The sequence below is a fragment of the Etheostoma spectabile genome, chromosome 13 (genome assembly GCF_008692095.1).
Source record: "Etheostoma spectabile isolate EspeVRDwgs_2016 chromosome 13, UIUC_Espe_1.0, whole genome shotgun sequence".
Taxonomy (NCBI): domain Eukaryota; kingdom Metazoa; phylum Chordata; class Actinopteri; order Perciformes; family Percidae; genus Etheostoma; species Etheostoma spectabile.
Genome location: NC_045745.1, coordinates 2,245,388 through 2,269,982, shown reverse-complemented (window position 1 = coordinate 2,269,982; position 24,595 = coordinate 2,245,388). Strand labels below are relative to the sequence as shown.

General features: G+C 44.5%; 1 protein-coding gene across 1 annotated transcript in view; it reads left to right on the top strand.

Annotated features, from left to right (window-relative positions):
• Positions 1-24,595, top strand: part of LOC116700554 (pbx/knotted 1 homeobox 2) — a 127,262-nt gene that overhangs the window by 39,764 nt on the left and 62,903 nt on the right. The window contains exon 2 of the mRNA XM_032533844.1: positions 670-751. The gene's annotated coding sequence lies outside the window, so the exon portion shown is untranslated. The remainder of the gene's footprint in view (positions 1-669; positions 752-24,595) is intronic.

Genomic DNA, 24,595 nt, shown 5'->3' with positions numbered 1-24,595 from the left:
TGCAAACAGAGCGGAAATACTGGGCGGAAATTAACTAAGTCTTCTTCTTTGCTTTGTCTTGCAACCCTTAAATGACCTAAAACTTAATCGCAATTCATTATTTATTCTGCAAAAGCATTTATTGCATAAGCCATATACCGATCAGAATAAAATCCAATGAGACCGAATGTATTTCCTTTGAGTGGACATTCATGAAATTCCATCAAATTTCACTGTTTCCATTAGGCATTTTTCATGCAATATCACTTAATTCGGATAAAAAAGTGTAGATGGAAAGCTAGTGTCATAAAGTATTGTCACATGCCCTTGCACATTGTTGGTTTTGAACTTTCCACTGGATTTGTTGACAGTAGGAAAATACAGAATAACTAGAGCTTTATCTTTTATCAGTTGTGGCATGTGAACTGACCAAATCATTAACCACTGCCACTGTATCAGCACCCATACTGATGCTTCCGAGGCTACAGTATCACTGTGATGCTTGGGTGTTCTATCAGAAGATAATGGCTTTCCATCCTGCCAGTCAAACAATGGGAGTTGACGATATACTGCCTCCATGCTCGCATTGACATCTTTAACATCCTTTCACTGATTTTCTGCATGTCCTTTTTTAATACTAATGGTGACCTTATAATGTTGCATAGCGTAAAACGTGTCATCTGTCAACAGGCTGCGTTTGAAGAGTTGGATACTGGGCCAGCGAGCAGAGAACTACACTGAAAGCTGCTGCGTCGCTGTGGGCAAGCCAACTGTAAGTTGTCAGCTGCCTTCCTATAAACTTTAGGATGTAACCAGGTTGCATAAGCTTGCGTTTGTTTATAAGTGTCATTCATTAAGCTGTGTGCAATTTTCAAGTATGTGTTTCGTGGGCATAATGTCTTCATAGACATTCAGTAGCAACATATCTGACAGAGCTCATTTATTTCCAGGCCAGCACCAGTCTGATTTCATTTAAGGGAACACAATCAAATGTAATTCATGCTATGAACACGTTGTCCTGCATGGCTAACGATTACCCTGCTGGTTGAAACCAGACAATCATTTCAATCACTTGAAGCCTTGTTTTCTCCAGGACTCAAATGAGAATTTCAATTTCTGTGCTCAGTTCTTTCTTGAACTTCCATTTATAGCTGTTTGTTTGTTTTTAATGATTAGGAATTCACTCTCCAACAAACACACTATTTGCATCTCGGGCCAGGATGAAAATGAATGGGACCTAATGGGAATTTGGGATGTCGGTGCGAAGTTCTATAAGGGTGATTTCATTTTATTTCCAATATTTGAATTTTAGTGCTTTCCCACGACTTATACAGTGCTGTCATTAGTATGTTTTTCACAAATGTTCCATACTTGAACAAGCCCATAAGACCAGGTGATGAGGAAAGATGAACCCAAACACTGAACATGTCTGCTTGCTTGTGGTCTTGACAATAAACGGTCAGGCAATGGCAACCAACAGCACATGTAATTAGGCTCAAATGAAACGTGGCAACCATTCCTTTCCAATGGTAAAAGGGGCTTCCAGGGACTAAAAGTAGATTCAAGATTTTTTATTTGCCATTTGTACATACATCAAACGGTCCAAGCACAGAGAAATTGTTGTTCAGGCTCTTTGAGTCAAGTAAAAGGAGTTAAAAGGATAAAAAAGTGTTAAGGGCAAAGAAAAGCACACAAGCTAAAATAGAAAAGAATAAAGGCAAATAGTTTAAACATGTAGATAGTATAAAAAAAGAGTCCAAAATACAATAGAATATGAATACGGTAACTGGAGGATACTATGGGTGATATTGCATTTGTAATGAGCAAAATATTGCACATTTTGCACCGTACTATTTTACAGTAGACTGAGGTAGTGAGGATTATTGCACATTTAGTCACTGTGATCACTGTTTATTTTGTTTTTCCATCAGTCTGACTGTGGCAGGGGAAAAAAACTATTATAGAACCGTGTTTTATTGAGTCTTTATGTGCAGTGCAAGTAGGCCAGTATACTGGTTTCCAACAAGCAATTGTCTGTCTTCGGAGTGGATAGTGGTTTTGTATTGTATCGCCATGACAGAATGGGCCATTTATGTCCAAATGCCCAAATGGGTTTTGGATCCCCGTGACTGGAACTTGAGTTCTCCTCCACAAAAACTGTTAGTGAGGCAGAGTTTTCTGCTGAGTCACTGAGCCAGTGAGGCTATAGGGTTTTACTTTAAAGTAAGTTTATCAGTGCAGCTGTGGTTTAGTTGGCTTGACAAGTGGACATTTTATGATAAAGCTTTGTCCATATACTGTATACAAGGACAGGCAGAAGAGCAAAACTGTTTTCAAATTAATAAGCTTGGGTAGCAAAAATGAGCTTGATGTGTCATACTGACATAGCAAGGCAAGTTGGTTATTGCATGAAATTGTACGACTTTAGAAAACTTTAGAGAAATTGCTGCAATAGAAAAGTTGTCTGAGCCCCAATTTCCAACGACTCGGTGCTCCACCGTCCGTCACCACCCACCAAGTCCGGATTTGGTGCTGAACGGCTGTGGCCATGACTGACAGCTGAAGTCCCGAGGACCAACGACATCTTGCAAATTCATGTAGAATAGAGCCACAAAACCAACGAGAGTTTGTTTCCATCCAAAGGAGTAGAGGGGGAACAACTCTGTGCTGTGTTTTCAAGGTGTAATACGATCCGCTGTGAGCACGCTCTATTTTTATTTTGAAAATGAATGAGATGTTTTATTTTGCTTCTGTGCTTGACTTCTTGTCCCGCACTGTCCTCGCATCTGCTGTGTGGTGAATTGCTGCGGAGCATCTGAAAAAAAAAAATAGAAGCTCTGTGTTGCCGCTCTGGAGGGCTGCGGATTGCCGGAGCTGGGACGGAGTCGGAACATATTGTGAAAAAAAAAATCACTTTTTCTTGGATTTGGGGTGTTATTTTGTGTCTCTGGTGCTTCCCCACGCATACAAACTTGGAAAAAACTCTCCATCCTGTATTGAGAGAGATCCGGTTTCTGAATGTCCTCTGCCTTCAGTCTCCGGGTGAGCTGTTCAACATCTGCACGGCTACGTCACTAGCCGAGACGAGGTGGCTAACCGTAGCATGCTAGCTTGTTCTCAATGGCAAAACACTGCTACAACACACTAGTACACCATAATCTCCAAAAGAACTACTTCCTGTCCCTGTTCTGCAGGTATTCCACAAGTGGTCCTCGTTTGGAAGAAGTCTTCCAGCTAATCCTGCTTTGTACTGACCAAAGTTGGAGAAAGAGTTATCTAGCTGATGGGATCTTACCTAGTTACTGCGCATGTGCAACTCCCAACAAAGATAGTATAGAAGTGAGAAGTCTCACTCTGTAGCTAAACCAGAGACCTAAACACACAGGGTGAAAACAGGATCTGCAGCAATGTGCGGTACAACAAAAATGCGGTGATTTTTGAAAATGAAACCATGTAAACCTATTCTGGTACAACCTCAAAATACATTTATGAACATGAAAATGAGCAGAATATGAACACTTTAATGGAAACCTAATGACTCCGTTGTTGTTCCGCAACCGGTGGAAATTAGCTGTCAGCTAAAGATAATAAGAATTCGTGTTGCTGTAGCTGTGAGAACTACCAGTGTGTGGTGTGCCGTGATGACTTGTCGACAATGTGTGCATTAATTAGAATTGCAGAAAAACAGGTCATATTTTTAGGGTTCACAACCAGTTATTATAAATACTATCATGATCATAACAGTGATATGGTGATTAGAAATGTTAGATAACGAATTGTTTGCTAGAATTGTCTTGGTGTTGTTGTTGGCCATATCCACTTCTACCTGAGTGTTTCCAGAGATATTAGAAATTACTGTCTTGGAGCATTTGAATATTACTGCCTGTCCCTATGGTTCAGATTGAAATGAGGAAAAAGGACGTTAATGTCCTCTTCTCTGCCGCGTTTGCAATTAATTGCAAATTGATTTGCAGAGCTAAAAAAAGTAATCATTGTTCTTGCTGAAAGAGAAATGGTTCTGATTTTGAATGAAGGCCTAATGAAACAAATTTTTGTTTAACATTATTTATATATGAGTTTGAGTGCATGCGTCTTAAACATTGCATACATAACATGTTTTGTGTAGGAGCATCATGCTTCCGTCCTTGGTTCTTTCTCCATACTTCTCTTTTCAGGTCAACTGCATTTTTAATTGGGTCAAACTATCTTTGGGTTGGGTCTGCCCATTGTCAGTTCCATTTCATATCGGGTCTCTTTGTGAAAAACATCAAATAATTGATACTCTTTGGGTTTGGGTTTTGGGTTTTTACTTTTCCATTTTGGATTCTGTCCACAAATTTAGAACCATGGAAACTTCTACCAGGCCGTCCGTTTACATTCCTCAGTATCTGTCCTACTGGTTAGCTTCACAGGATCAGAAATACAGCTATTGGAATCCAGGATCCATGTTGGATGATTCTGCACCTCACAGTTTAGTCAAAAGTACTAATTTGGAGGTTGTTGTGGTGTCTGCCTGACTTTCATGCAGGAGACCAAGTTTGCATCTCATTACAGACCTGCAATTAACATTAGTGTTGATTAAGTGAAACTATATTTCTCTAAGTTTGAAAGTGTTTTAATGGCCTGAGCAGTCTTTATTTTAGTTGATATTCCATAATCTTTCCCTAATGTTAAGTATAGTAAGTAAGTCAAATGCATTTATAAAGGGCATTACAGGGTCAAACATAAAAAAACACAATACAGTGAGAACATGACACACAATCAGTGTTATTACACAATAATATTGAAAGTGAAGACCAGGTGCGGACAGGTCCAACTACCAAAGACCAAATGCCTGTCTAAACAGGGGGGGTCTTTATCTTAAACAGCAGACTGTAAGGGAGGATGCTGAGTGGGCTACAGACTCAAAAGCTTGATTACTGTTATGGAGGAGTGGGGATTGGACCCAAATGCAGAGATGAGGACAGCAGGCAGCGTGTAGTAACCAGGAGTTTATTGTCCCAAAAACACAAAGTAAGCCTCAACAAAACGAACCACCCAGAAACAGGCAAACAAACATCCAAAAAAGGCAAAACGTATAATCACCAGGACCAAGGAAACAGAACAAGATCAGGGACACTGAGACAAAGCGACGTGCTGACAGGCGAACAACAGAATATCCGACAAGAGACCAAAGAAACACTGGGGTTAAATACAAAGTACCGAGGTAACGGGGAACAGGTGAGACGTCAGGTGGATCACATTAGGGCGGGCAAGACAATCAGACAAACAAGTAAAGCTAGACTAGACAAGACAAGACAAGACAGGAAGCTGACCGCCAAAATAAAGCAGAAGCATAACAAACACACACAGGGAAACATAGACAGGATCTAGGACACCAGACTAGGGAGAAAACCGGGACGAAGACACAGGGAAGGTCAAATGGGAAAATAACCCCAAAAAAAACCCCACCCACACCAGAACCCCCCCCCAAAGACAGTACCAGATGTCAAAAACCCCAAACAAAAACCCAAAAGAGAACAAAAAACAACCCAGTAAGGGCGGAAGACACTGGAAGAGAGGGCCAGGGACGGAGAAACAAGGGGACAGAGAAACCCGAGCACGGGGGACAAGGGCATAGGGAGCACGCAAAGTACAGACCTGGGAACAAGGAGAGGCACAACGAGGGATTGAAGGGAGACAGGACAGGACCGAAAGGAAGGAACAAGGAGCGAGAGAGGGACTGGAAAGGAGGGAGGGACTGAGAAGGAGGGAGCGAGAGAGGGACGAGGAGGAGGGCGACCGGAAGAAGACCAAGGAAAGAGATTGGGAAAGGAGCCGAAGGAAAGTGCGAAGAGGAACAAGACTGAGACTAAGGACGCAGAGGGAGAAAGGATGAACAGAAGACCAGACAAGAGAAGGCACTAACGGAGCACAAGGAAGTCCAGAACAAGGGCTGGACCAGTAGCGAGCGAGGGACCAAAGGAGAAAAGACAGAGGAGGGACAAAGGTAGGACAAAGGGAGAAGCGAGCGGGACACAGAAAGACAGAACAAACAGAGAGGAGAAAAACAGAGCGGTAGAACCACAGAGACCCACATAGAAGGGGAGAGCGACAGAGAGAATAAACAGCAATCCGAATGAGAGAGAGAGAGGACAAACAGACAGACAGACACCCGGGAACGAAAAAGACAGGGGAAAAGACACCAAGACAAGAGCAAAACCGACCGGGAGAAACAGAGACAACCAACAGAAAAAAGAAGGAGACGACAATGAACAACAGAGCGAGAGTGACACAGAGAAGACAGACATAGGGAGCCAACAGAGACAGCAATGGAGACAGGGCGAGGACCAAAGACAGCGAGGTATGGAGGAGAGGACAGAAAGGGAGCCGAAAAGGAACTAGGGCAGGCACAGAGAGAGAGCCAGAGAGAGACGGGGAGACGGAGAGAGACACAGAGAGCAAAGACGAGACACACGAAGAGAGCGAGCTACACACCAAACAAACAGGGGGAGAAAAGGGACAGCGACGCAGAGTGCAAGACAGACGACATAGAAAGGGAAGAGACAGCAAGACGCAGAGACAGTGAACTAGACCAACACAGGGACCAAGAAGACATGGGAGAGACTATACAACCAGAAAGACAGTGAGACACAGAGCCACACCGAAAGAGGGAGAAGCACAGAGAGCAAGACAGACAGATACAGAAAGCAAGAGAACATGGCGATTGACAGTAACGGGAAGGGCGAGGATGAAGACAAGAGAGGACTAGAGGAGAAGAACAGAAAGAGGAGCGAGAAGCAAGCAGGACGGTACAGCGCAGCCCGATAGAAAGCAAAAAACACTAGAAACAGAGAGGAACGGAGAGTCACCCACACAAACAGGCAGAAAAAGGGACTGAAACCCGAGACAGACAGACACAGGAAAGAGAGAGACACCCACACAAACAAAAAGAAAACAGGAAGCGAGAGGGACAAAGAACAAGATAACAGGCACAAAAGCACAGAGACAGAGCGTGGAAGAAAGGGAGAGACAGACAGTGAACAGAAGAGAGACAGGTGGGGTCGACAGACAAACAAAGGAAAGAGGAAAACGCAGGGAGGATGGGCAGGAGTGACCACGGAAAGAGATAACAAGGGAGCGGGACAGACAGGGACAAAGCAGAGAGGGAACAACAGAGACCAGGCAACCAGAAGGAAGCGGAACGGGAGATACACAGAGAAGACAGGCAGACAGCAAAAAAAAAAAAAAAAGAACAGAGCAAGAAGACTGGGGACAGAATGAGACTGACTAGACCAAAGAGAGGGACAAAACGAGGATGCCAACACAGGGACAGAAAACTAAACGAGACAGGTGGGGACAGAAGCAGAGTGCCACCAGAGAAGCTAGAAGAAGGACGATGTTGCTACAACACAAAAATACAAAAAACAAAAAGGCAAAACAGCAAGGGTTGGCTGAAAGCAAACACTGTAAAGAACGACAGGATCTTAAGACATAACAACTCATGTAGATGCATATATAAACATGCAGGATCCCGGTAACAGTAATATATATATATACACACACACACACACACACACAACACACAAATATACACGTATACATACATATACACATACACATATATACACACATACATATATACACACACACATACAGTAACAATGTAATTACTAGAGTTGTAGAGCCTGTACTGGGCGTACAAACAGAGAAATGAAGAGAGCATGGTACACATACATACACACGTTTACCATTATCTCTCCCTAAAAACACGCACAAAACAGAAGGCTCTCTGGATTTAGAAGCTAAAAACTACACTAGACTTGAAAGAAGAAGAACAGACATTCACATTTCTGAAACAACTTCCATGATCTCATAAGTTTACACCTGATCAACTGTGTCCATAACAAGCGGGGGAACACCGACCAGGGACAAAGAGAAACAACAAAGAAAAGGGAATATACGAGACACGGGAGTATGGGTGCCTAACGAACACTGGCACCGAGATAGACCAAGGAAAGGGCATTACGAGGCGCGAGGGAATGTACAAGGGTGCCCACGAGAGGGCGCACTAGGGACCCGAGAGCGGGTATACCGAAATTCTCCACGAGAGGGCGCCAGACGTAGCCCACGGAAAAGCCCGCTAGAGGGCGCACGAGGAGCACGAGGGATACGGGAAAGCCTACAGAGAGGCACGCGAAGAAGCCCACTGGAGGGCGCACGGAAAAGCCCAGCAGAGGGCGCACAAGGAGCACGAGGTATACGAGAAAGCCTACAGAGAGGCACACGAGGGACGCAAAGAAGCCCACGGTGGGGCGCACGGAAAAGCCCAGCAGAGGGCGCACGAGAAGCACGAGAAAGCCTACGGAGAGGCACACGAGGGATACGAAAAAGCCCACGGGGGGGCGTACTAGGAATCTCACTGGGGGACGGGCTAGACTCGGAACAAACAGGTGGGAAAGACGCGGTCATAGACGGGACGGACAGCATGGAGACAGAGGGGTCGGGTTCAGGGGCAGTTTTAGATGGGACGGACGGAGACGGCGAGACTACAGACGGATCAGGTGTGGGAACGAATTTGGATGGGGTGGACGCGGGGACAGGAAGAAAGACGGGAACAGGAAGGGTGACGGGGACAGAGACAGTGACCGGGACAGGGACAAAGACTGGAACAGAGACAAACACAGGGACTGAGACAAGCACAGGGACAGACGTAGGCACGGGGACAAGCACTGGGACAGGGATACGAACAGGTACAGAGACGGGGACAGGAACAGACACAGTGACTGGGACAAAGACAGAGACAGGGACAGACACGAGACTAGGGAGACTAGGACTAGGAGAGGCTAGGACAGGAAAGACAGGGGTTCCTGAGGACCTGGGCCTAGGACCAGGACCTGAGGAAAACAGGGGACTGGGTCCCAGGGGACCCCTGGAGCCGAGACCAGGGTGACCCCGGGAGCCAGTGCCCCGAGAGGGCAGAGGCCCAGACACCGGCTGGGGGTCGGGGACGCCAACCGCCGACCGAGGGCCACAAAGGATGGCCATCGGCCGGGGACCAGGACCACCGAGCGCCAGCCGGGGTTCAGTGACGCTGAGTACCTGGCCAAGTTCAGAGGAGTAAGTCGGCCTAGAGTCCAAGGCGCCGGTCAGCGGCGGCTGGGGGACCGCCTCGTCGGCGGGAGCCGGCGGCTGGGAGTCCGCCTCAACGGCGGGAGCAGGCGGCTGGGAGTCCGCACAACGCGGAGGCCGCGGCTGGGAGTCCGCCTCAACGGCGGGAGCCGGCGGCTGGGAGTCCGCCTCAACGGCGGGAGCCCGCGGCTGGGAGTCCGCCTCAACGGCGGGAGCCGCGGCTGGGAGTCCACCCTACGCGGACCGGCGGCTGGGAGTCCGCCTCTACGGCGGGTCGGCGGCTGGGATCCGCCTCAATGGCGGAAGCTGGCGGCTGGGGATCTTCCGCGGCGGCGGCAGTCGTCAGCCGGGACTCCGCGCGTGGGCAGTCGTCAGCTGGGGCTCCGCGGCGGCGGTAGTCGTCAGCTGGGGCTCCACGGCGGCGGCAGTTGTCAGCTGGGGCTCCGCGGCGGCGGTCGTCGTCAGCTGGGGGTCTGGAACACTAGGCGCCAGCTCGCTGGTGGGGGTAAGAATGACCTGCAGGCTAGCTTCCAGCTGGTAAACCTCCCGGAGTAGGGTCTTCATGCCTGGGACCTCAAAGAGCCCGGGCTTGCTTGTCACAGCGTTTCTTATCAGGGAACAGATGATAAGTCGGCGCCCCACGTCCGTGGTTTTCCCCAGCTCGACGACGAACCGGCCAACGGCATACTCCAGCCTGTCCAAATCCTCGAAGGCTGCTGGGTCCATAGCTGGTCGGATCATTATGTTATGGAGGAGTGGGGATTGGACCCAAATGCAGAGATGAGGACAGCAGGCAGGCAGGCGGGTAGTAACCAGGAGTTTATTGTCCAAAAAACACAAAGTAAGCCTCAACAAAACGAACCACCCAGAATACAAGGCAAAAAGCAAACATCCAAAAAAAAGGCAAAACGTATAATCACCAGGACCAAGGAAACAGGAACAAAATCAGGGACACTGAGACAAAGCGACGTGCTGACAGGCGAACAAACGAATGATCCGACAAAGACAAAGGAAACACTGGGGTTAAATACAAGAGGTAACGAGTAACGGGGAACAGGTGAGACGTCAGGTGATCACATTAGGGCGGGCAAGACAATCAGACAAACAAGTAAAGCTAGACTAGACAAGACAAACAAGACAGGAAGCTGACCGCCAAAATAAAGCAGAGCATAACAAACACACACAGGGAAACATAAGACAGGATCTATACACCAGACTAGGGAGAAAACCGGACGAGACAAGGGAAGGTCACATTGGGAAAATAACCCCAAACAAAAACCCCAACCCACAACAGATTACCTTAAGCCGGGTGCGTGGGACAGACAGTAAATCTACTATACTAGACCAAAGGGAGCTAGCTGACAAATATGGGTGATGTAGCTCAGCCTCATATGCAGGAGCTTGACCGTGCAATGCTCTAAATGTAAGAGTGATCATTTTAAACTGAATCCTATATGGAACAGGTAGCCAGTGAAGAGACTTGCTGTAACAGCAGGGGTAATGTTGTCTATTTGACCTAGTGAGTAGCCTTGCAGCAGCATTCTGGATTGACTACCATAACCATGTACAGATATTTAAAATATCATTGGATAACACTGACACTGGATGTAAAAAAAAATATTGGAGTTGAACGTAATCCAGAGTTGTTGCACAACAACATTTTCCCTGCTGGCCCAAGGATTCAAACTTGCAACACTTTACATGGAAGGGCTGTGATTTCCCAACTCTTGTAACATCAGCCCTTCCATGTAAAGTGTTGTTTTTGTTAAATTCTTCTAAATCCCTTTTAGTCTTTGTAGTAACATTTTGTAAGGGGCCGTATACGGAATAAGAGCCGGGACAATGGGGGATCTGTACGCCCCTAGTCGATTGCCTGAGGAGGTCTGGTTAAACTGAGCCATTTGTCTCTTCCTACACACAGGCCAGACTAATCGCACAGCCAGACTCCATGTCCTCTCAGCCCCTAAGTGTTCCCCACTCCTGCCCTCCCTCTCCCCACCCAAAACCTCCAGCACGATTCCCCACAAAGGATTGTTTTACGCTTAATTTTGTTAGACTTAATGAGATTTCACTAATTAAATCTTCTCTTGGTTGGAGACCCCCCACCCCCCTCTACATTACCCCCTCCTTCCACTTACAATCACTCCAGCCCATGGGGTGATTGCTTGTAGAGCTATTTTAGACAAATAAACTTTTTCATGAAGAACAGGGACAGTGGGTTGCACAAGGACAGGCCTGTGTTACTGTGTCTTTCCAATTTCGCGCCAAGATGCTCTGCTGCACTTGTGATAGCCAATAGGTTTTAAAATCTGATTTGGTGTCTGAGGGCAGGAAGTAGTTATCAAGTACATCGAGATGTCTTCCCATCGCAAAGAAAGGGTGTGGATTTCAGTAGCATAGACTTTTATATATGAAGGAGGTAACAGTAGTGAGGTCACCCATTGGTTTGTGGACAGCTGTTTTGAAACCTCAGGTTTTTTAAACCGGACATTACCGTTTTTGATGAGAGGGTGGAGCTGGAGATGAGGAATTTTTGTTTATGGTTCCAATTGTGCTGTGCTAAACGCTAAAGAGGGAAAGTAAATGTAAATGTGCTGTATTTATATAGCGCTTTTCTAGTCTTAACGACTACTCAAAGCGCTTTTACATCATACAGGATACATTCACCATTCACACACATTCATACACTGTGGCCGAGGCTGCCGTACAAGGTGCCACCTGCTCATCAGATAAACACACACATTCACACACCGATGCGCAGCACCGGGGGCAACTCGGGGTTCAGTGTCTTGCCCAAGGACACTTCGACGTGGGACTGCAGGGCCAGGGATCTAATCACCAACCTTCCGAGTGGCAGGCAACCGCTCCACCACTGAGCCACAGCCGCCCCAAAGGTGTCCTGTGTTGTTGATTTTTCAACCCTTATGGAAGTGAAGCATCCAGTGGAGATGTACAGACATCTGGGTACTGGTTCTGTTCATCTGCATGTACGGCCCCAAGGAAAACCAGCAAACTTTCCCGTGAATTACCAACTAACGTTAGCGGTACCTATCTAGCTTGGTTGGCAGAACCCTGAACAAGATATTTTTAGGTGAACAAATGTCCCAATTTACTTGAAACACAGTGACAGGGTCAAGGTTTAAGATGAAAACCTGGACCCCAAAACAAGTTCAAGTCTATTTTAATATCCACAGTGCTACAGTTAGCATCGCTAAGCCTCTTTCCTGATTGACGGGTTGGCGTGTAGCTACGCCCCTAAATCCTCCCCTGAGTTATCATCTTTTGAAAATAAATGTGACCATAATTTACAAAATGAACATCATGCTGTGATTAAGGTCATCAACTCAAATGGAAATGTGTACTGAGGTAGAGAGTGAGATTTTTTTGTTCCAGCTTGTGCTCAAGGAACTGTTGGAATCGCACAATTCCCTTCAAAACAATGAAAGCCTAGTCTAAATTCCTCGTACTGTACATCCCATCACTGCTGTTAACCGGTCGTACATTGTAGCACAGTAGCCAGAGCTCAAAAGCAAATCCAAGTGACAGGACTTCACTGACAAAACGCACACATGTTCCACATTCATGTCCCTAATAATAATCACTGCATTAGCTGCATGGCAGCGCTAAAAGGGAAGTGCTGAAGGGTGGGACAAGCTCAGTTCAAGCAGACAGGGCATTGTTGACGGCAGCCGCTTGCCCTGCTATTGTGGACGACCCTCTGGGACGCTCGCACTGACTATTGTGGGAACCGGCCTCCCGTTTCCCGTTTGAGCCCCGGACACCCGGTGCCAACTCCACTGCTCGGTTCTTCAGCCAAAAAGTCCATTATACCCCTTAACCCTCTCCCCCTCCCGTGCCTCTGTGGCCATTGTGGCCCAGCTCCCCATTTATGCACACACACACACACACACACACACACACACACACACACACACACACACACACACACACACACACACACGCACACACACACACACCTCCCCCTTCCCCTCCATCCCCCCGTCCAGCCTCAGAAGCCCCTGTGCTGTGGCCCTCGGGTGGGCGAGTGGGCAGCGTGCCCGTTTCAGATGGGAGTGCTTCTTTGATGAAGGCCCGTGCTGATCGGGTTTCTGCCACCTGTCATTCAGCTTAAGAAGTAGGAAAGGGGGCAACAGTGGTGTTGGGTGGTGGGAGTGAGGGGGCGGGTGACAGGAGAGATGCCATGGCAATCTGGCACCAGGCCTGCAACCTGCTGTGGTTTCAGCATAGCCTCCCAGATTTCTCAAGTAGTCCTTTTAGTCCAGGCAGTGGTGAGTTCCCAGTTTGTTCTAATAATACAGTCATTGAACTTCACGCATTGATATATCATTTCCCCGATGATTTTTACTTAACATATATAGTATACATGGGGTTAGGGTTGAGGGTTAGGGAAAGGGTTAGGTCAAGTACTGAGCATTTCTTAGAAAACGTTAACAGATGATACATGTATAATGGTTGTCTGTTACATTATATTTACAACAATTAATGAATTAATGAATAATTGTGTTATGCATACAAAAATGATGCCCAACCCAAATGGGCTTACAAGACACTATTATTTATAACAAAGGGACCAGATACCAAAATACCAACATGGACATGGATAACAAATACACCTCCTTGTCGTTTTTGCCATGCTTTGGAAACAAAACTACAAATGACTTCTGATTGCATATTTTCAGACACATTTTTACAATCTATGTAGATTGCATTTCATTACTTTATTTACTTTTTCCATGTCCAGGCTAGAAAGCCCCCAGAGCACATGTCTCTGACAAAGCTGCACAATTGTGATCGAAAGACACACTTCTCATTTACATTTTTGGAAAATACCCAACTCATGGGATATTTGACCACTGGTCAATAATGCATAATTTCAAGTGAGTCCAACTAATAAGGGCTTACTTTGACGCTTTAGTATGAATGTAGCTGTAGCGTCACCTGTCATTAAATGTTTCATTGCAGCAGTTCATGTCAGAAAGTCCATGACTACAATAATTTAGCACAGTGTAACAAGAAAATGGACAGTAGGAACATTGCTTTTTACAAAACATACATAATTATGGAAAATATAGTTTAGCAAAAGTGAGTGTTGTAAGTATGGGTCAATGCATACTCTTAAAAACAACAAAAATTACTTGTATAAAGTTTATTGATAGGTATGCCTTGCAATTAAGGAGTTCAGAGCAAACAGCTAATGAGACCCCCGATATTCACATGTAGGTGCATGCTATCCACCAAAAGCTACCAGTGCCTCCTTGACACATTAATAATATAATAAATCTTCTATTTATTAAGAATGTATTACGTTTTAACCTGGTATTCTGCTTTCTAACACCCAAACAAACTGGACCTAAAACATAACCTCCTTGGCAGAGTTAACACAATAATACAACCTGCTGTAGTTCATCACAGGAATTCATCTCACAAACGCAGCATGTTATCACAAATTGGATGCTCGTGGAATGCTGGCAGGAAAGTGTGCGGGGCCTCACTTTAGCCGTGCTCATGAAAAGAAATTCATTTGCCTTTTCCTCCTGAGTTGCAGTGGCAGGATTCCTCACAGTTGTGGTTTTTAGCCCTGCCAAGGCTTATATGTGCTCATTCGGTTAGATTTTAGTCAAATCAAGACGTCTGGAAGTTCATTTTAATTGCAAGCACGTTATAACTATGGGATCTGGATGTAGTTGTTGATGATGAATACTGTCGACAAATGCTGTATCTGAACTTCTAGCGTTTTAGCTTATGGTCTAAACAGGTATAGAATTGTGGCAGCCATTTTAAATTTCACACGGGACAGTAGATGTAACCTTTGTGGGTTAATATCACACTCTGAGTCTTTGTGTTAGGAGGATTTGCGGAGGTAATGAAATGATTCTTGGCTCTATTTTGGCTACAGAATGACTTAAATCAAAGAAGATTGGAAGGCAAACTGGTACTCCGCCGACGTACTCTCTCTGACCTCTCTGTTACATGATTTTAGGGTCACGCCTATGCTCTACATTATTAGCTTCCCTGTGTGATCCCACATTTCCCTCTATCACACTTGCTACTTCTATGCTTAGCCGTCACCCTCCAATCCATCCATAACCGTTTCTGCCTCACCCGGGCTCTTTACCCTACCAACCCTAATTATAATTATGTTGATTTAACTTAGACACATGCGGCTCCCTCCCTGTCATCTAAATGGACGCTTATTAGTTTGAATATACATATATATATATTTTTTATATATTTATTCCCATTTCTCAGGGTCCCTGTCGGCATTTCCAATTACTCTTGTCGTGCGGCTGTAATTGCCTCCATGCTAATGGCTGCCAGACAATCGTGCTAAATGAGGTGAGGCCGAGAGGCTAGGAGCCCGACTTCATTAAGAGCTAATGGGATTTTATAAGGGGGTCTGAAGACCCAGCTCATCAAAAAAAGAGGGAGATGGGAGGAAAACAAAACAGATGGAGGGGGAGAGCCAAATCACCACTGTTCTAACTTAGCCTGCTCCTTTTCCTTGCACTCTGATAAAAAAAATAAAGAAAACAACAGAACAGGTTACTCTTTCTCTAGAGGACTACTAGCTTAATATAGAGTCAGACAATACTCCTGAAAAATAGACACACTGATAAACCGACACGTTTGCATAATTCCTCTGGCTGTTTAGTTGAATATGAAAAGCAGCTATTTTTATGTGTCCCATGCTCTTGGAAGCTTTGTCAAGGCAACTATTTCATTTTTTGGCAGAGTAACAGCGACAGATATGTTTGAATTATATATTTTACAAGTGAGTGGACGGTCATGTCCAAATCCTCCCACACATTTCACACTTATTTAGACGGAGGGGGACTTGGAATGGTGCAAACGTGGATTAATTTGAATACATGGCTTGAATACAACATGATGTTATGAGACAAAGACAATAATGCATACTGTAAAACTGCGTATTGGTGGAAGGCCAGACAACATCATAAGCACTCTACATGTCATAACATGTATAGAATAATTCAGAGCCGTTGAAGCTCTCATTTTTATTGCCTGATGATACATTATGATCCCAAATTGCTGTAAAAATACCTGTTCTTTTTGATAATGTAACATCAACAGAAAGAAAGTGTGACAAGAGTGGCTACAACTGGAAGAAACCTTCTGCAAGACAATCTTGTTTTGGGGGTATTTCTCTTTAGTTTGGATGTGTAACAGAACAAACCTGAATCCAATCATGGAAGCATTTCATTTCATTCAAAAATACATGCATTTTTACCTCTTCTACCAAATGCTCAGTGCAGTCACGATAACAAAGTTCTCCACTCGGACCACTAAAAGCAAGCCTTCACAGATCTAATGATCTCGTACTGATCTGTCTGCCCTTGAAATGCACTGCACGGCCGCCATCCATCTCCGGGATATCGCTCTGTTTCCCATCGGAATATAGTTACAATGTTCGCTTTGCAGTTGCATGATCAGTGGCCCTATACTTTAATTTGCCGCGACATCTCAAAGCTGACACGGTTTGCCTGCCGTTGGTTTCAGGCCAATGGCCTCTTTGGCTCCCGCAGATGAGGAGGCCTGCCAAATTCTATTACACGCTGAATAAACCAACGTGTTCACCTATGAGAAGCAAGCATTATGGAGTCAGTGGGGTAATGGATACAGTACTGCTACCACAACCCTGACTCAGGTCCCTGGCTCTTATGTATCTGCTAGTCTGTTTATGGGAGCATAGGAGAGGGAATACGTGTGCTTCAGTTTATTGTGCTCCAACTATTGGTTGTCAAGGTATAACATTGCCAGTTTCTATTTCTTGACTCATTAAAGCTGCTGTTTTTGGGTAAATCACAGGACCTACATGTACTTTTGTGGCAGTCCTATGCAAACCCAAAAGCCTATTTGAATTTTACATTACATAAAAATGGCAGAATTCCCCTTTAATTCATCTAGCCTTCATCAGCGAAAAAGTTAAGGGTCTCTGCATGGCAACTTCTTCACAGTCAGGCCAAATGGGAGGTAATTATCTCTTTTGGGGACAACATGCAAATAGGAATCACAGAGTGTGTATCAAGGGAAATTCAGCAATATAAAGAACAAGGCTGCATTATACAGCCTGTCTGGACACACAGTGGAAATGAGGCCAATTACCCATAGGCATATCTGTTGTGGGCAGTGAGAAGAGGTAACTTCGACCGAAATATAACGCAGTCTGATGTTACGATTAGGTAAACCAAATAATAATTCTGTTATGTGGCTTTTGTGAAATTGTTAACTTGGTTTTGTGCTGTCAAAATGCAGTTAAAATACCATCTAATGCAACAGCTAGTACGCACTGACTGACGTTATAATTATATAGTGTGTGGATTGGTAGATGGAAAGTGTGGATTGGTAGATGCTACTTCACCTCCTGGGCACTACCAGGTGCTCTTGAGCAAGGCATTGTACCCTTCTAACTGCTCAGGGTCAATGTCCAGTGGCAACCCACTCACTCTGACACTCTGCCCACTGACATCTCTCCATTAATGCAGGAATAGGTCGTGTGTGTGTGTGTGTGTGTGTGTGGCCTGTGTGTAGTACTAACAAAAACAGAGTGTAAATTGTAATTTCCCCACTGGGGAATCAATAAACAGTATAAATTATAAATTATTACATTTGTGACTGTCAACACACAGCATGAGACCAACCCAGTCTCATTTTTATAGCTCAGTTTCTCTCTCTATGCTCCATATCATATCATACCATACAGATGGTTGTATGGTACATGGATACAAATGAGAAAGTATCTAAATCTAAAAAGAAGTGTTTATTTATAATCATTTTTCTAAATAATTTAGATTTTTGGTATTGATTAAAAAAGAAAGAGTAAATTATTACCTGCCTCTTAGCTGCTGTGATCAACACTCATAACTTATAACCTGTTTTTCAGGATTTTAAAGTAATAGGTATAGGTTAAAATACCCCTAATAATAGAACAAATGAAGTACTATTAGTACATTCACTTCATTTCAAGCCTGACTTAAACATCCAAGCTCAAAACTAAGTCTCAACATGTTTTAATCAAAACTGAGGGCTACAACTCTCCATAATATAGTGAGCTAGAAGGAAGTTGAGGAAGAAGAAAGAAATAGAAGAAATGAAAGCAGCACATTAACTAGGGAGCTGAACGCATTTTGGAGTCAGGTCCGTGGTGTGCTCTGCGGAAACTCCTGTTATTTTCCACAGACTTTTCTAAGGAATCTACTAAGTACGGCAGATGTGTCCAATCATCTGGGCTGCGGGGTGTTTTTTGTCCCCTAAAAGGCCGTCCAGGCTGCACTGATGGTGGGACGGTGGTTGTAGTTTAAGACTCGGGGCCTGGTAGGAACAGCTGTCCTACAGCTGCCATCTCCCCTGCTTTTTGGGGTAGGGTGAAAGGGAGGGGGGGGGGGTTGAAAAACAGACCCCTCCTGGGTCAGAGCCCTGGTATGGCGGTCTCCCTGGCAACTGGAGCTGAGACAGTGGTGGTGTGTGGGTTTGTGTGTGTGTATACAGTGTGTGTCTATGTGTGTTTTGTGTGTCGCGTGTGCGTGCAGGAGAACACTCTGGCCAGTGAGAAGCCGAGGACCGGGGGGGGTAAGGGCTACACAGTCCATTCTCACTTTATCTGTATCTCTTTCAATTCAGAGACTATTGGCATTGACTATTTCCCTGAGACAATGTGGGACATGGCAAACGCAGTGCACACAGTGTCACCCCCCCCCCCCCAACCCCCCCCCCTAAAAACAAACAACCAGCATGAAATAATTCATATTCTGTCTCTCCTTCTTTTTTCTTTAACTGCCCTCTAAGCTCAACACAAGGGAATGCGAACTCCCTGAGCAGGGTAAGACATCGAAGGGGGGGGGGATCGGTGAATAGAGGAGAACGTGAGTTTGGAAGAAAGACGAGAGAGCATGCGGAATGCGAAAGAGATTGGGGGGGGGTGGGAGGAGAGGGAGGGCCCTGAGATGGAAAAGCAGGGAAACAGGGATGAATGGGAGAGGGAAAGTGGATATGTGGAGATACTTGGCTTTGGCCCCATCAAATAGCGGTTTGTCATGCTAACTCAGCCCTCCCTCCTCTCTCTCTGTCTCCACTCAACCACCACACACACACACACACACACACACACACACACACACACACACACACACACACACACACACACACAGAGAATGTCTTTTTCTCAGGCACACTCCAAAGCTTTCAGACAGGGCCTAATCAACTTACAAGATAAATAGTTTTACTAATATTAAAAACCAGTGTGTAGTTTTAGATGTACACAATGTTTGTTTTTCAATTTAAAAATGATTTTTCTTCAAATGTCATGTTTTGCAGTAACTTGAACATTCATGAACTTTAACGCACATGCAAAAACAGGTAGTTTCAAAGTTTTCTTCATTGCGTTTTTGTTGTTGTTGTTGTTTATATCCAAGCTACTCTTTCCAGCCAATGTATAATAATACAGTGGTTGCCCAATCCTGGCAATTATCATCTACAGTGTATTTTCACACCTAAACTTCAAAATGAAAGCGCCCACCAACCTTCTGTGCAAACACAGTTGATGAAACAGCCTGAGTTTGTGTTGTGTTTAGTGAGAAATACAGTACAGTCTATTACTATAAGCGCAGAAAAGACAAAAGCACAGTAACAGGCGTCGGCTGTGACACACGAGCAGTTACTGTGTGTTGGCTGATCGAGGTGTGAGAGGAGTGTGTGCTTGTGTATGCGAGTGGGAATGTGTGTGTGTGTGTGTGTGTGTTTATGGAGAAGAGCTTGACTTGACATTAGCAGCGCATAGTTTGGTGCAAATGGAATTTCAATTCACCCCCGTGTTTTCTCAACCCTCGGATGGTATTCGGGTCAAATTGACCCATTTCGAATTTTTACAAGAAGACAAATTGTAAAGTAAAGTATCCACTTTTTCAACTTGAAAATCGATGGCGTTACCTTATTCTCTGTGATAAACATGTATAAAAAAAAAGAAAAAGAAAAAAATGGAGCACACATGCTACTATACCCCACACATTTACATCCTTTACATGGTCTTTGGGTCAGTTTGACCTGCATACACAGACACATGTGCAAGCACGCACACATATGCGCGCACACACACACACACAATGTTGCATTTGTATAATCTGAGCACTGAGAAGCTGTTTGCCGTACACTTTCCTCCACCCTTTGTCATGTGTCCACTATAACATTTGATACATCCAACTATTTTCTCGCACTGTATGCATCACACCTGCACATCAACACGGGGGGGCAAAAGAGATAAATACCTCTGGATCACAGGACAGAATCTTTCATCCTCAGTGTGACCAACCGATTTAGCGCTCAGAGAGCTTTAGAGCTCATATTTGAAGAGAGCCGGGCACACAGCGATGTGGAAGAGGGAGATGTCTACTAATTTGTCACATTCGGAGACATCTTCCTCTTCCACATCGCTGTGTGAACCAGAATACTCTGAATCTTTCAGAGTATTCTGGTTCTGAAAGGGAATTTGAAGATGGCCTTTACAAGGAATATGCTCTACAGGAAGAGCCCCACAGCCAGCCGCTGGAAGAGCCCAACAGCCATATTTGTCTAAGAATGGACAGATTGAATGGTCTTCATCCCCCTCACTGGGGATGAAGACCATTCAATCTCCCCGCTCAGCTGCTAACATCATACAGATGGTACCAGGGCCCACATGATTTGCAGGGACTCCTGTTCAGGATATTGAGTCATCCTTTGAGCTTTGATTCCTGACACAATTCAGAAAATGACTCTGGATGTGACCAATCTTGAGGGGGGGGCGTGTTTTTGGATGGACGTCATGAATCTGCATGCCCGCTTTGGCATCCTCATCCTCGCTGGTGTCTACAGGTCAAAAGGGAAGTCGACTCGACTGAAAGTCTGTGGGATGCTGAGACAGGGAGAGCAAATTTTAGAGCCACGATGTCTCTGAAGAGCTTCCTTGTGTTCTCAAGAATGATCACATAGTGGATTTTATCATGAATTATAACCTTATGACAAAAAAACGAAGCCCACTTCCATTTTTAATTGTATTCCAGTAGAGACTGATTACATACCCTTAACATATCTGTTATCTCAATTGTTTGAAACTGAGATAAAGACAATATTTGTTGATGGATTATGAAGTTTAATTTCAGAATTGTTGTTAAAACCCCAAATAAGTCAAGGGTCAATTTGACCCGAGGGATATGACAGGGTCCTGAAAGTGAAGACAATACAAGGGTTAAAGTACAGTGAGTTATAAAACTGTTTGGAAAGCAACATGTTTTAGATCTAAATTGGCTCTGTAAATATTGCTATGTAAATATATGCACATATTTTAAGCCCTTACTTGAACCTTATTGCACTTAATGGTGTTTTTTAACCTCATGTGGTATAATATTGCATGGTAATGATGTGATATATTGATATATTTGATACTTAATGCAGTCTATTATAACATTGTTATTGTTGTTTTCGTAATATGAATGGCAAAATACCGTTAATCCTGCAATCTGGCTACAGTGGGCAGCAGGAGGATATGCAGAGTAATTTTCAAAATAAAAGACTTTTGACAGGTTTTTATTGGCTGTATTGGCTCTTTGGATAAAAGGGCACCAACGTGAGTGTTCCACTCAAAGTTTAATGAATTATAAAATCAATAGGTAATGTTTCTATCCATGTTAGATAAGTCAGACTTCATGAAGTATATACTGACTTAAATGTGAGTTTTTTCATCAGACTTCGGACTTAAATTACCATTCAAAAGTGGAACCCATATTTGGATGCCAAAATGAATAAACAAACAATCTATCATCTAAAACCATCAAAGCCCATCTGTTCAAAGCTGTTTTCAACCTGTGAATCAACTTAGCTGTTTCCATTTGATTCTATGCTGTTTTGCCACACCGTTTCAATATGTACTATATATAGCGGTTATTGGTGTTTTTATACTGATCTTGCTATTAATTTTCTTAGTTTTTACCTTATAAAGTGCCTTTGAGCTCCTTTGTCAGGATTATTTTTGGGACATTTTAGCCCTTTATTTGTATAGGACAGCTGGAGACATGCAAGGGGAGAGAGAAGGGGGGGTGACATGCAGCAAAGGGCCGCAGGACGGAGTCGAACATGCGGCCGCTGCGTCGGGAGCTGAACCTCCACACCACCACATGAGCCACCCAGACGCCCTAAGTTCCTTGTAAAACACATCAAATACATGTATAACAATAATATTAATCTGAGATCCTGTTGCAACAATAGCGGGTAACCTACTATGTAAAAGTCATAGCTTAATGATTTTACATTTCTATTTAAGGGAGCATTTTTTAAATGGTACTCAACGTCTGATTCCAATATTTAAATATATCAGTTTGCATGCCAGGTGATGTCGTGATGCGTTCACTAGTCAAAAACTCCAGCTCCGCATCTCCTTTTTGAAAAAGTCCTAACATTCTGCACGATGTCATATCTTTACAGCGGTAGATACAAACTGCTCGTTCCCGGGCCTGTACTGTAGACACACACACACCCACAACCCCACACACACACGAGTGGAAACACAGACACATCTTCAAATGCGGTGCTTTCTTCCTCTTAGTCACAAGTGGGCCAGTTTTGGCTGCCCGATGACAAGAAAACACCAAACATCGAAGGGCCGGACGTAGTTTCCATAGAAACAGACCTCATGCGAAAAGGTCACTGTCAGAGGTTTTTCTCAGAAAATAGGCAGAAGGATTAAGGGGTAGGGGGGGGGGGGGTATAAGAACAAAAAAAAGAAGCAGATTTATTATCCATTTTCATACATTCCTCTTTCCCCTACAATGATAAAAAATGTAGGATTTAAATAGCGCAATTACATGGCTGCGAATGGTGAGAGCCCCCTCTCTTTTTTTATTATTATGACTTTATTCTCTTTTGAAGTCGGGAATTGAAAAGGGAGAGTGGTGGACAGCCCGCGCGGTGCCTCGGCTTTGTGTTTCCGTGCAGATACGTCGCCCGCCTGCCCCCTCAATCACTGGCAGTTCCTTCCTCTCGCCCCTCCCTGTCAAGTCGTTTTAATTAAGTCAGTCTCACTGGCATGGCAGGCAAAGATAATTGGAGAGGGTTTTTGGATGCCATTTACTCTGAATGGCGCCTGTTTCTTCCCATTCTCTCGCCTTTTCTCCACTCCCACCGCTTCCCCCCGCCGCCCCTCCCCTCCCCGCTCCTCATCTTCTGGCAAGGAGTTACCTATCTTCCCTTTTCCTTTCCCTTTTTATTCCTCCGCATCCATGTCACATTCAAACGTGAAATGTGGATTAGCTTCTTCTGTGCGGCGGAGGGGACGACTTCCTGCGAATTGCAAATTTTGGCCAACACTGCAATTTATTTGAAATGGCAAATCAGGCGGCGCAATTTACTGGAAATGAGGAGGTTCTTTGAACTTCTCCCCTTGACAAAGTTTGTGTCTTCTCAGTGCATGGGAACCGTCTGCTTAGAAAATTCCAATTGAAACATCTACGCCAGGCTTTAATGAAAAAGTACAATCCTGAAAACAAGATGGCCTTTGATAGAATCCGGATTTGCGCGAATGATGTGTCGGGGAACGCTTTGAAAATCTTCAGGCGTTGTACAAATTGCACGTTGTCAGTGAAGCTCAGAGTTGGATGCATGTTCACCTATTACTTCCACATGTCAGAAGTTGTTACTGTTGTCCGTGTTTGGTGATTTTATTACAAGTTTTATTACAATGCACTTCTACACACTTGCTCTGAATTCACTTTTTTAGGAATGTAGCGCACATGGGATCACCGTTAGCCGTGCCCTTTAGCACAGCTACTCTTCCTGGGGTCCACATTTAATAAAACATAAGAAATGTATTACAGGATGAGTACAACTTATGTGAACGTAAGCGTACACTGATGACTCTCTTACCATAGTACCCAGAAAAAAAAAATACCCTTAATGCATATTCTACAAATATGATGTTCCAATGTGTTTTTTATTTGCTTTTTAAACAGTGGTAAAGACTCTTTGTATCACTCTTTGAGCGTTTTAGGAAATCAGTGTTTGCCATGGGGAGTAATAACCGGCCTGCTGTTGCCTGTCTGCTGGCATATGTACGGTATATGGCTCCAAATTGACTATACTGGTATATTTTGTGATTGTTCAACTTTCCATGTTGAAAGTAGAAGTGCATCGTGTACCCGACGCATGACTGAAAGGCCAAACTAAACAGTGAAAGGTGGAAGTACATGTGTCCATCCTAATTCGTGTTAGCACTGCAGCAATGTTTCAATGATCCATGCTGTATGTCAACTGTGTGGGATTTGTCAGTGCGTGCGTGAGTGTTAAGTGTGTGTGTGGGGCTCCCTCCATCAATCAAGGTAGGGCCGGGCCCTGCTGCTGAAAGGGGGCTACAGTGGGCCACCCATTCAGTCCGGCGCTCTGGGGAGATCCAATGTCCTTAGTGCTTTAATGCGCTCCAGATGTCCCTTCAGCCCATAGAGAG